At 39.5% G+C, this 12,775-nt stretch overlaps 1 protein-coding gene across 3 annotated transcripts in view; it reads right to left on the reverse strand.

Annotated features, from left to right (window-relative positions):
• The window catches only part of Ankrd28 (ankyrin repeat domain 28), a 140,601-nt gene that overhangs the window by 105,545 nt on the left and 22,281 nt on the right, over nucleotides 1-12,775 (reverse strand). The window lies entirely within an intron of this gene.

Below are 12,775 nucleotides of genomic sequence, written 5' to 3' on the forward strand. Positions count from 1 at the left end.
GTCAACACACTATCTCGTCCACATTGAATGAAGCAATCTCATTTGATCTCATTAGTAGAAACCGTGCAGGCTAATCTACGAAAAACTATATAATTGCATGATCCCATAAAGCATTACAGTTACATTCAAATAGTCTTCAGTCTTCAAGTTCCTGGTGCTTTCAGAAATGCCCTCTCTCAGAAAAAGGAGAGAAACCAATGAAAGTGATAAAATTCCGGAAGTATTTAATGATAATTTATCAGATATTCCTTTTTGATCAAAGATATGGACGACTGTTTTGACAGTTCCGGAGACGACTCTGCTGATTCTACTGACAGTGAAATTATTAGACCTGTAAGGAAGAGCAAGGTGGTAGTGATTTAAGTGTTAGTCTGAAATTGACACACCACCACACTTACATATGTTTGAAGGTCATGCTGGGATCACTACATGTCCATCTCAGTGGGACTCTGTACCCTCTGTGACCTATCTTTTTTGGTTAAGAATTGTTTGAAATGCTGTGCAAAGAGCTGTCCAACTATCACGATCAAACCACAACGAACTGCAAACACCATCTCAGACAGGAGTGTGGTCTCTGGTTACACAGGATACGAAATTCCTTGGCCTATTCTGATATGTCACACAAGAAAAGATAACTTGAAAGACAATTGGTCAACAGATCCTTTGATATGTACCCCTATATTTCCACAGACAATGAGTCATCATAGATTTGAACAAATATGGACATTCTGGCATTTCAATGGTAACACCAAAATGGACAGTTGCTGGGGGAAACTTTTCCATACTGTGCTGAATTATTTCCTTCATAAATTTCGAACAATATACAAACCAAAGCAACAGTTGTCTTTGGATGAGAGAATGATTCCAGGAAGAGGATGTTTAAAATTTCACACGTACACCCCAGCAAAAATAACAAAATCCTGTTTACTTGTTCGGGTGGTGTGTGAGAGGGACACCGGCTATGTCTGCAATGTGGAGATACACACTGCAGAGGAAAGAAACTGCAGGAAACAACTCTTTCAGTCCTTGGACCCTACCTTGGCGTATGGCACTATATTACCAGGATAATTACTACAAAGCTACATCTGCTAAATTACTGCTCCAGAAAACACTAGTCTGTGGGACTACTAGGGAGAAGAGAGGTTTACTGCCAAATCTGAAAATGAAAACATTAAGAATGAAGAAAGGTGACATAATATTTTCCAGAAAAGGTGATATTCTTCTCCTAACATGAAAAGACAAGTACATTGCCCAAATGATATCAATGATCCATGACACTTCTGCCTCAACAACAGAAAAAAGAAAAAAAAATAGAAAATGGGAGAGAATATTGTAAAACCTACCTGCATCAAGGAATACAATGCCCACATGAAAGGTGTTGACTGTGCAGATCAATTCCTTTGCTGTTGTTCCATTCCAAGGAAAACAATGACATAGACAACAGAAAAAAATAGTGCTGTATCTTATAAACTGTGGACTTTTCAACTCACTTAACATGTACAACATCCTCAGTCCACAAGCAAAGGGAAATATAAACAGTTTCTGCAATCGGTGGTGCAAGACTGGATAAGAGGGGGCTGGAGGGATGGCTCAGAGGTTAAGAGCACTGACTGCTCTTCCAGAGGTCCTGAGTTCAATTCCCAGCAACCACATAATGGCTCACAACCATCTATAGTGAGATCTGATGCCCCCTTCTGGCCTGCAGGCATACATGCAGGCAGACCATTGTGTATGTAATAAATAAATAAATCTTAAAAAAAAAAAAAAGACTGGATAAGAGATGACAATAATGAAGGCTGTCTGGAAACAGAGACAAATGTGCGTACCCTGGGGGTGCAAGGAGAGCACCTCATAAAGATCCACCCAAAAGGTTGTCAGGTGATATGAAGCAGTATGAACCTACATGCATTCAGCGAATGGAAAGAAAACATTTCCTATGAGAACCTACAGAGTTTGTGCCGCCCGAGTAAAAAGTACTAGGAACATTGTTTAATTATTGTTTAATCTTTTAATTAGTTGTTCAATTGTTTTGTAAATAAAAATGTTATAATTATTGAAAAACAACACCTAAAGTACATTATGATCTGTAATTACGATGATTTAAATAATGTGCAGTTTGCCCCCAACAATGTGTGGTTCTATGCAGCACACAATGTGTTTACGGACACTTGCTGCTGTTGCAGAGAGTGGGAGTTCAGTTCCCTGAGCCCATGGGGGAAGCTCAGAACCTGTAACTCCAGCTTTAGGGGATCTGCAAGCACCAGCACATGTACACACACAAATAAAATTGTAAAAAAGAAACTTTCTGATGAAGAGCAGACCAGGATGGACTGCTTCACTGATGAAGTCTAGCAAATATTTAAAAAATTAACATGAACTCTTCTCAAAACAGAGGAAGAAAACATGTGATTGTTTTTCTAACAAAACGAACTGAGTTAAGTAGACATCGATAATTCTTGAGGCCAGTATTACCTTTACCCAAGCCAAAAAGTACAAGAAAAATACATCCACATGCCAATATCCCTTATGAATATAAACATAAAAATCCTCAACAAAAATTCTTGTAAACTAAATATTGCAGCATATGAAAGATTACAAACCATAACTGAGGGGGACTTTAATCTCAGGAACGTAAGGGTGGTCTAACATTTTTTAAATGCCACACTATGTTAATTAAATGAGGGGGAAAATTGACAATCTCAGTTGATGCAAAGAAAAAAGCATTTTATAAAATCCAGTATGCTTTCATGATTAAAACACTCAAACAATGCAGAAGGGAACTTCTTTACCATTAGAAAGAACACTTAGGTGCTATGACACACGCCTTTAATCCCAGCATTCAGAAGACAGAGGCCAGGGGATGGATCTCTGTGAGTTCGGCACCAGCCTGGTCTACAGAGTGAGTTCCAGGATAGCCAGAGCTACACAATGAAACCCTGTCTCAAAAAACAAAAAAACAAAACCCAAACCAAAAGATAATTAAATAAATAAAAAATAAAAACAAAAAAAAAAAACCCCAAAACATTCGGTCTCAGTAGGAATATGGAAATGCAAATTACAACATAAAACTTGATATACACACATCAGATTGTAAATTTAAAATAATTCTTAGCAAATTTGGAAGTAAAGAGAAATTAACAAGTGGTTACAAGAAATTATAAGTGGTTAATAAGTGATAGAGATATTAACAACTGGTTATGGCAATATAATTGTTATATAATTGTAATGTTATAATCACTTTGAAGAAAATAATTATAATAAAGTGTACACAAATCTTTTTATAGCTATATAAAGATCTACCTATAGATATAGATATACCAGTAATTCTGCTTCCTCATATCACTCTCAGAAATGTTGGGAATCTCTGCTCTGGTCTCACTCCCCTCTCCCATTCCAAACCCTGCCCTCAGAGCATCAAGCAGTGGCTCTTCGCCTGGAGCTGTCCTCTCCAGACCCCATCCCTCAGGGGTCAGCTCCTCCCTGAGGGCTGCTCAAGACCACGCCTACAGGATATTTAAGACCTGGTCGCCAGACCTGCCCCGATTTTCTCTCCTGCCCAGGAGTTGCTTTGCTCTATTGTTAATTCTGATTTTATTACTTCAGCTAGATTGGGCTTATTGCATTGGTGAAGGATACCCAACAACCAGGGATCCAATACTTATCAAGAAATACTGAAGGTGCCGGGCGTTGGTGGCGCACGCCTTTAATCCCAGCACTCGGGAGGCACAGCCAGGTGGATCTCTGTGAGTTCGAGGCCAGCCTAGGCTACCAAGTGAGCTCCAGGAAAGGCGCAAAGCTACACAGAGAAACCCTGTCTCGAAAAAAAAAAAAAAAAAAAAAAAAAAAAAAAAAAAAAAGAAATACTGAAGATAAAATGATAAACCAGAATTTCTATCATAACACTATTTGCTCAAAACTGAAAGTCTATGTAATTACAGTGTGTTAGAGCAATAAACTGTCATTTCCTGTTCTATGGTCACTGGGGGGGTCTATTAGTGGGGTTCAAAAGATTATTTTTTTAATTTGGCATGTGCTTGCATGTTCACGTGGTGTTCTCAAGCGTGTGTGCCAGTCGGTGCCTTGGAGGTCAGAAAAGAATATGGGATTCTTTTCTGAACTTACGGGTGGTTGGTTGTAAGCAACCTGATGTGGGTACTGGGAAACAAACTTGGGTCCTCTGGAAGAGCAGCAGTTCATGCTCTTAATCACTAACAAAGTTTGCCTTTAACCAGTGTTTAAATCTATATCTATATATTACTCAGTTTGATGATGCTGTTACAGCAGTTTTCTCCTCTCAATGTAACTAGAAATCTAACCCTGAAAAATAGGCAGTTGACTGGAAGACTCCCAAATAAAAATCAAAGACTTCAATTCACAACTAGACAGAAGAGATAAAGAAGGCCACTATAATTCATTAAGAAGATAGAACATTTTTATGGGGCTGGAGAGATGGTTCAGTGGTTAAGAGCACTGGCTGTTCTTGCAGAGAACCCAGGTTCAATTCCTACCACCCACATAGTAGCTCACAACCTTATGCAAATCCAGTTCCAGGGGACCTGTCTCTTGCCTCTGTGGGCACCACACAGCCAAGTAAGTGATGCACACACATACATGTGGGTAAAACAGCCATTTATACAGAATTAAATTAAAACATTTTAAAAAGATAAAACATTTTGAAATGTATATGCACTAAATGTTGGGGGGGGGGTCCCAATTTTATAAAGCAAGTGCTACTACACACAAGAGAACAGATACACAGTCTGTGATGTCAACATCTTACTCTCATCAATAGATAGTTGCTCCAGGCATAAAAAAAATTAATAAAAGAAATTCAGAGTTAATCACACCATAGGCTAAATGTACTTAACAGACATTTACAGAAGATTCCACTCAACAGCTGGGGAAATATCTTCTCAGCATTACATGGAATTTTCTGGCTCTCCAAATATTTGAAATTAAGGAAAAAATTTATAAACTCCCAGATTAAAAACACAAATCATCAGAAGCTTTGAGATACAGCAAAGGCATTTCCTAACAGGAAATGAGTAGCTATGAGTGCTTACATTTCAAAAGCAGAGCATTCTGAAATAAACAGCTCAGTGATGTACTTCAAGGTCTTAGAAAAACAAACCAAATCTATTATCAATAGACAGAAGTATATTAGGGTAGAACTTTAAAAAAAATATCGAGAATAAAAGAATATAAAGAATCAATGAAGCTGGTTCTATGAAAAGACAAACAAGATTGACAAACTCTTAGACAAACCAAAACAGAGATATATTCAACAACTTAATGAACAATTAAAAAAAAGATATTGCAACAAATACCAAGGAAATCCAGAGGAATGCTTTGAAAACTTAGTATTATCCCAAACTAGAAAATCTAAATGAAATGGATAGATTCCTACATAGTGTTAGTATTCTGACCCACCCCTTGGAGACCTGCCCAGCATCCTGACATAAAGTCCCTTTAAAAAAGAAAACTGCCCCTCCCCTCCTCAATTCCCACGAGGTGTGCAACCTCGATCCCCCTCTACGCCCCGGCTTCTGACTATCTTTCTATCAAATAAACTCTCTCCATATGGATGCAGTGCCTGGGTGTGAGTGACTGTCCACATGCCACCGGCTGCCACTGCATCTGCCCAGCTAGGGCCTCCCACATGCAGTAGTATCATAACATTGGTGCCATGACATCGGTAGGTCCTCCCACTGCTTTCTCCTGTTCGCTGGCAGTCTGGGGAACTCTGGGACCCTGTACTATCTACCACTTTTTCCAACTGGAGGACTGTGGGGACTCTTCACCCTATCAGTAAGATTCCTCCCTTCCATTCTGGCCATTTCCCACAAGTGAGGATTCACTCATCGCTCGACTATGGTCTCTCAACATCCCAGTACCAAAACCACACGTCTTTCGGGCTTTAAGTCCTCCGGCCCCTGTCCCTATGAGGCAGCATATGGAGAAAGCATGTGCCCACTCAATTCCATGGACCATAGCCTTTGGTACAATGGTCTACTGGCTATCTTGCATCATTATCATTGGTTCTCGTTGACCCACTGGGACACTGGAGGTCAGTGTACATCACTGTGAATGAAAAATGTGCCTACCCTCTCCTACCCAGCTCCTACCTCAATGCCTGCTCCCCATGCTCCTCCAGTTTCTGCTAAGCAATTACATCATCACAGGTCGCCAGTTTCCTTTCCACATGTGAAATTGCCCACCAGGCAAAGCTCGTTCTCTGTCTTTCCCTTGCCTCTAATTCCTCTCCTTGTCTATAATTTTATCTCTTAAATCTCTTTTCTCTGTCACTTATTTTCCTATTCCACCCATGGGACCTTGGCGTGCAGCCCTGAGCCCCGCTCCACTGGCTGCTGAGCGAAACGTGTGGTCACTTGACTGTATTTCTGTTGCTGCCGCTACCATTACCACTGCTGCCACTCATATTGTTCGGTCAAGCTAGGCGGTGCGTAGCTCCCACCTCCCACTGCCACCGACCGACCCATGGCTTGGGTGTGCATCAGCTCACGCCATGCCACAGGCCCTCTCTCCTGCCCGGCTGCACTGCTACTCCATTTCCCAGTATATGTACCCTTTAAAATTGCCCCTCATCCCTTGCCTCTGGGGGGTGGGGGGGGCGCAGGCTGGTAGGCCTGGGGCGGCACAGCTGCTACGCTGAGTCTACTCATGCTTGCACTCACTAGGTATACATAGTGGCTATACAGGACGCAGTGGCGTGGCGTGCAGGGGGTGGGGGTGGGGGATAAGCTGTAGCTCAAATAGAGAACTGATGCCCGTTGGAGCTTGCCCCACGTTGGGCACCAGATAAATGGTTAAATGGGGGGGGGGGGGGCTAGATAATGGGATAATTTCGGGGAGTCTATTTGAAAGTCAAAGGAATTTATTCAGGGTTTAAGTCACAACAAGAATAATTGAGTTGGTCGCAGAATCCAGGAGGGATGGAGCACAGGTGGAGAACCAACGCGGTTCTTAGGAGAGCTCTGCCTTGATCCGAAGCACCAGCATTCAAGGCCACGAGGTAGAGAAGAGAGAACAGGTACTCCTCCAGTCTTAAGGGGTCCCTGTCTCGGCCACGCCCCCTGGCGGGGGGGGGGGGGCGGGGAAAGGGGGTGGAGATAGGTACCTAGCAGCCCGGGCCTCCCATGTGCAGTATCATAACACACAGGACATACAAAAATGAAATAGAGATGATAAACAACATAGACCTAGACAAATAATGCAACTGAAGCAGTAACACAGTCTCACAACAAAGGCCCTGTCTAAACAGTCACTGTCAAATTCTACCACAGCTTTAGAGAAGAGCCAACCAGTGTTCTTCAAACTAGGAGGAAGGAGGAAGGAGGAAGGAGGAAGGAAGATCTCTGTGAGTTTGAGGCCAGCCTGGTCTACATAGTGTCCTACTCTAGGACAGCCAGGTCACAGACCTTGTCTCAAAACAAACAAACAAACAAAACAACAACAACAAAAAGTCTCTCTCTTTCTCTCTCTCTACACACACACACACACACACACACACACACACACACACACACACACACACACACACACGAGTAAATCAGTTTCATTCCAGGGACAAAAAAGATGGTCCAACATACATAAATCAGTAACACTGTAACACTGTACATAAAGAGACTTAAGAACAGAAATCATATGACCATCTCAATTAATGCAGAAAAGGTCTTTGACAAAATTCAACATCCCTTCAGGCTATGAACACTAAAGAATCTAAAAGCAGAACTTAACATAATAAAGTTGCATGTGACCTATAGTCAATATTAAGGGGAAGACTAAAAGCATTTCTTCTCAAATTGGGAGCTTGTCATGGGCATCTACTTTCTCCACTTATAATTAATGTAGTACTCAAGCAGTAAGAGGAGAAAAAAAAAGACAAATATAAGTCAAATCCCTACTTGCAGACATGACACTTTATTTAAAAGAGTCTAAAGACTTAACAGAACCTTTAGCATTAAATACACTTTCAGCAAAAGTAGTTGGGTGCAGAATCAATGCAAAAATTCCATGGTTTTCTTACTATCAATAATAAACTTTCTGAAAAAGAAATCAAGAAACAAATCTCATTCATGATAGCTTAAAAAAATAAAAGACCTAGGAATAAGCATAAGCAAATAGGCAGAAAGCTTCTACAGTGACAGCTTTAAAACACTAAAGAAAGAAACTGAAGGCACTTAGATGGAATAAGCATTTCCAACTAAGTTACATATTAAATTAATTGATACTATGAAAATGGCTACAGTATTGACAGTGATCTACAGATTCAATGTAACCAGCATCAAGATTCTAGCCATAGAACTAGAAAACAAAACAAACAACAAAAATTCAAAAAGATACACAAAAGACCTTAAATAAGGCTAAAACAGAAAATATAATACTGGAATATGCTAGGATTGCCGGGTAAGATGGCAGATTATTAGCTGTCTACCACTCAGTGAAAGAATCTATTCCAATAAGAGAACAAGCTAAAGAAAAAGGATTAAACCAAAATGACGTTTTTCTTTTTTCTTTTTTAGTTTTTCAAGACAGGGTTTCTCTGTGTAGCTTTGCGCCTTTCGCGGAACTCACTTGGTAGCCCAGGCTGGCCTCCAACTCACAGAAATCCGCCTGGCTCTGCCTCCCGAGTGCTGGGATTAAAGGTGTGTGCCACCACCTCCCAGCGGCGTTTTTCTTAACAAAGCAACAGCCAAGCCAGGGACAGAGGTGTCAGTTAAGGAGGTACTCTCCCTGTACACACAGTGGCAATGTGCTAATACAGAGCTGGGGAAGACTGTCCAGTCTGCGGGGATGTAACCAGAGCCTGGAAACACTGTGAGGAAAACTGCTGAAATATAGCAGGTTCTGAAGACAGAGTCTGAAGTGTGGTGTAGGAGCTGAGAGATTCTCCACAGAGGCCATGGAGATAATGCTGGAGAAGCCAAAACCCTTCTCACTGGATGAATGAATTATACAGGAATCAGGAAGTACCCTGGGGATTTTAGTAGTCTCCTAAGGGAAAGGGCTGGGAAAAGATTTCCAAATGACAAAAGTAATAACAGGCAGGCACTTGGAAAGCACAATTCTAAAGACACCGGGGACAAGGTTGTAATTGGTGGCAAGGTGACCTTAGAAATTCTAGAAGTTGTCTTCCCACAGGGAAAACCCCTCAACATGAGATACTGACTTATCTTGAACATTTCACAAAGAATCCTACAAAAGACAGTCAAAGGAAAGGTAGAAACCACATCATTCCAAGTAGGAAAGAATACAAAGATTATTTCATTTTATTTTACAATTTTTAAAACTTGTATTTCTGTACTTTGTAATTGTTCAGTTAATGTTTTAACTTGCATCTTACTCAAATAGGCTTTCATGAATGCCCTTTCTAATTTTTTCCATATGTGATGTATAGATGTGTGGTCTATGCTCATTTCTGTGTATGTAGAAGGATGAATGTACACATGCAGAAGCCTGAGAAAGATGTCAGGTTTCCTGTTCCATCAAAATTTACCTTTGAAACAGGGTCTCTCACTGAACCTGAAGCTCAAATATCATCTAGGTTAGCAGGCCAGCAAGCTCCAAGGACCTTCCTGTCTCTTCCCTCCAATGCTAAAATTACAGGAATAACAATTGTACCTGCTGGGGATTAGAACTCAGGTTCTCATTTTTCACACCAAGTGCTCCTTCCCTCTAAAGCCATCTCCTCAACCCACTAGCCAGACCACAGCCTATGTAAATCACTTAAATCAATTCTCTTTTAATATTTACATAGATTCAGTCTACCAGTTCTGCTCCTCTAAAGAAACCTGACTAATACAGAATTCTTCATAGCTTTATTGGATATACTTTTTCAATGGCTTTACAAATATTTCCCAAAGTCTTCTTAAAACCAGACCAAACTTAACCTTTTCAAAGGTGTTAATAGCAGTATTCTAATGCAAAAACAAGGCAATCCTGATGAACTGTACGAAGAAATATGTAAGAAGCCAGCACTGGGAGGCAGAGACAGGTGGATCTCAAGTTCGAGGTCAGCCTGGGCTACAGAGTTCCAGTATGACCAGGGCTACACAGAGAAACCCTGTCTCAAAAAAAAAAGAAAAAAAAAAAAAAAAAAGAAAAAGAAAGAATTTCTTGTCCTCTAAATCACTCATAGTAAGCTTCTCTTACATACTGTCCTACTACCAACCAATAATAATTCATTCATTAACAGAGCAAGTTCCAGGACAGGGGTACACAGAGAAATCCTATCTCAAAAAAAAAAACAAAAACAAAAACAAAAACAAAAGACAAACAAACAAACAAAAAACCAAACCCAAAACTAAAAAACCTACAGAGAGTATTTTCAGAACAGAAAGCCTACTATCTTTTTTGAAGATTAGAATAAAGATATGTCAAAAATTAAAGTGATCTGTATTATTTATCCTTTTACCAGTATATCATTTTCTTACCTTTAAAGTTTCAAACTTTTATCTTGCTTCTTTTCAACTTTCATAATATAATGTTTTCTCCATAATCATCTGTCTATTATGACCTGGAAAATTCATTCACCATCTAATTTTTTTTCATTCTTTCTGATTTAATTTTTCAATCATCTGATTTATAATAAATTTTTGAGCCACATGAAGCTAGAATGTATTGATTATTAAATTCTACCCTAAATTTTGTTTATTAAAACTATACACAGGTCTAGCAGAAAAAATTTTTCATCAAAGTCCAAGGAACTTAATCTAGCCTGTGGCAGCCTAACCCAACAAAAAAATGTATGCTCAAAACTACCTTAGCAACCAATCTTGGGGTTGGGGATTTAGCTCAGTGGGTTCAGTCCTCAGCTCTGGGGGAAAAAAAGACAAAATAGCAACCAATCTTAGTGGGCCATCTGCTCTAAAACTTTTGTATTTCCTAACCCCTTCACACTTTTAAATTCCTAGGGAGCTGAAAGAGTTTTGCTTGTGGGAATAATTCCTTTGATAGTTACTATATTCAAAATTATAACTGAAAACAAAATATAAATAACTGAAAACTTTAAGCACAATCCTAATTAGTCTTAACAATAAAAACCCAGAGTCAGAGATCAAGGGTTAAAGCTGAAAGATAGAAGCAGAGCAGCAGCCACTAGAGATTTATCTCTACAAGTCCTCAAACGGAATTGGGGGGGGGGGGGCAGCGTGGTGGGATCCTGTCTCCACCCGCCTTATATTCTTGTCTCTACCTCCCCAGTGCTGGGATTAAAGTCGTGTACCACCACTGCCCCACTCTGTTTCTCTTTTAGATTGGTTCAATTTTATGTAGCCTGGGGTGGTCTTGAAATCCTAATCTTCTTGCTTCCTCCTCCCAAGTGCTGGGATTAAAGGTCTGTGCCCCCACTGCCTGGCCACTATGTTTAACTAGTGGCTAGCTCCACTCTCTGATCTCCAGGCAAGTTTTATTTGTCAGAACACAAACAAAATATCACACAACAAAAACTTTAAAAAAAAAAAAAAAAAGAAAGAAAAAAGAAAAACCAAAAAGTTAAAAATGAAGTGAGTAGCACTGTTTTAACTTTTCACAAACTCTTTAATGTCTGACTAGCTTAACAAAAACTAACAGAAGTCTCAGCTGCTTCTGTATCCAATTGGTAGCAGAAAGTCATCCTGGCTCAATTATATAAAGAAAATCTGTATCCATAAGTAAACAGAAAAAGGCAGCATTTAAAAATCTTTTTCAGGTAACTGTGGATTTTCTCTTCACTACATCAGAACTTGACAAGAATTATTTTTAAATTGATACAGTGATCTCTCTAGCTGCAATGGAACCATATCAACAAACTTTTCATGCTTCATTAACATCCACTGGCTAGGGTCTAGAAGTATAATCAGTGATAGAGCATTTTGGTAGAACATACACGAAACCCTGAGTTTGACCCCTAGCATTGAAAAAGAATATATATAAATATACAATCAATACACTTTGAATGGATCTTTTACCTGTTGTGATTTAATAACACCATGAATCAATAATCTGGAAAATGCTATTTATTGAATTATACAAATCTTTCAATTATTGATACTTTACATTATATACAATACCAAGCCCCTAAAACACCCAACACATTTGCTCATGCTAATGACCAGAAAATCCAAATACTGTTATGTTAAGCGTAGGTGGGCAGTACTGATCTTTCCAATTATAATTTCTGTTTTAAATTTCTAATTTTCTTGATAGTAAAAAAATATTGATAGGTACATTTCTTGAAGTGATAAATTTACTTTTTTTTCCTTTTCAATGGAATGTTTGAGTCTGAGTAAATATGATTTGTCAGTTATTCTTAAAAGTAAAAATGTACTATTTATTTTTTAAGTCTTAAGTTTAGGTAAGCAATTCACAAGGCATGTCTGTGAAGTACTGAAGCATTATCTTCCATAGACCCAAGAGCTAAATGCAATCAAAATAATTTCTACATGTTTTTTCTTCTTTCTTTGTGTAGGAATGGAACATAGGGCCTTTATGTGGTGGTTTGAATAGGAATGGCCTCCATATATTTGAATGCTTAGTCACCAGAGAGTGGAACTATTTGAGAAGGATTAAAAAGTGTGGACTTGTTGGAAGAGGTATGCCACTGGGGGTGAGCTTTGAGGTTTCAAAGATCCATGTCAGGCCCAGCTTTCTTTCTTGGCCTGCTGCCTGTGGATCAGGATGTAAGGTTCTCATCCACTGCTCCAGTGCCGTGCCTGTCTACTTCCTGCCATGATGGTCATAGACTCACTTACCTTTTAAAACTGTAAGCAAGCCC

The sequence above is a fragment of the Peromyscus maniculatus genome, chromosome 9 (assembly GCF_049852395.1).
Source record: "Peromyscus maniculatus bairdii isolate BWxNUB_F1_BW_parent chromosome 9, HU_Pman_BW_mat_3.1, whole genome shotgun sequence".
In the NCBI taxonomy this organism is placed as follows: Eukaryota; Metazoa; Chordata; class Mammalia; order Rodentia; family Cricetidae; genus Peromyscus; species Peromyscus maniculatus.